Raw genomic sequence first — 1,360 nt, 5'->3', positions numbered from 1 at the left:
CGTGGACGGCAGGATTCAAACCTGCGCGGGCAAAGCCCACATGATTTCTAGTCATGCCCGATAACCACTCCGGCACATCCACTAGAGATGACTATTAACTCAAGTTAATATTTATGAATACTTGGATATATAATATAACACAAAAATAATATTGGAATCAAATATTTTGAAAAAAAGTGTTATATATCCAATGATATGTAGTATTAAATTGCCAAACCAACAAGATTCATGTGTCATTAGTTCATTAGTTTGTTCAAAGAACTATAAGCTCTGTAACTATTATTAACTAGCTTTAAAACTTTAATGGTGGTTAATATAGTACTAGGAAATTTTATAAAATACAATGTTATTGTTATTTAAAATCATTTGTTTTATTTTATAGTAATGACAACATAAAACAAAATTTGTTTATGTTTCTTAGTTCAGAAAACATCAGTAGGGTATAAATTATGTATATTTGGAGTTCAAATATGGTATGAAACCATCAACGAGTTGTGGTAGTGGCAAGTGTTCGTGTTCGAGTCTTCAAGAGGTCTCATGGTCAAATATAACATCTACATGTTTTCTCTCTTTAACATGATCGAAGGCTCAAATGCTCGGTATAACTTGTGTTTTACATGATCTTAAAATCTCAATTGTTAACGGTGTATCAGTAAGAGATTGCGATTTTATTTCAAAATAAAAATAAAAATATTCGGTATGAGATAGTTTGAAATTTCTGAACTCAAAGTTGAGGATACCGTATATTTTACTTTTCAAAACGCATGTGTATTGAAAGCGTGTATTTCGTTTCTATTAATAATAATAAAGTAAATCACTTTGAACACAACCAATAAATTAATTGTTGTTTGAAAATATAGCAAATTCCTTCCTCTAAAGTTGGTAAAAAGCATAAGGATATGCATTATATATTTATTTATTTTGTTCTTAATGTAGTTATAGTTTTTAAATAATTACTCATCAATCAATAGTGACAAACATGGTACGTTCGCTATCTAACCGAATTTAATAACTTTATTGGTAATATATACACAAATCAAGATCCACTAAAAATATTTTTCCTTTTACCTTTTTATTGTACATTTCTATAGGTTTCTAACTATTATTTAAGTTTAAAAGATTTATAAATGTTTGGTTTTAGTTGTAATTCTTTGTTCTTGTGCTGTTACCGAGGGTTGGATATTTGACAACCGGACTTAGACTTGGTCTAGTAGCTGATGGACTTGAAACTTGGTCTAGAATATGGGTTAAAGTTAAAGACTATGGGGCTATGGGTCACATTACGTAGGCTCAACACATGGTTCGTTTATGAATAACACGCAGGTTCGAAGCAAGAGCGTGTACTAGGGAATTTCCCTTT

The 1,360-nt window shown here is 30.2% G+C and overlaps 1 non-coding gene across 1 annotated transcript; it reads right to left on the bottom strand.

Annotated features, from left to right (window-relative positions):
• On the bottom strand, positions 1-82 carry TRNAS-AGA (transfer RNA serine (anticodon AGA)). Its single transcript has one exon. It is a non-coding gene; the product is annotated as a tRNA-Ser (tRNA).
• Positions 83-1,360: the final 1,278 nt, after the last annotated feature.

Source organism: Bidens hawaiensis, unplaced genomic scaffold (assembly GCF_021521415.1).
Source record: "Bidens hawaiensis isolate Kalapana, Puna unplaced genomic scaffold, B.hawaiensis_p1.1 tig00008858_1, whole genome shotgun sequence".
Taxonomy (NCBI): domain Eukaryota; kingdom Viridiplantae; phylum Streptophyta; class Magnoliopsida; order Asterales; family Asteraceae; genus Bidens; species Bidens hawaiensis.
Note: the sequence above shows the minus strand (reverse complement) of the source record. Positions and strands in the feature narration are given on the sequence as shown.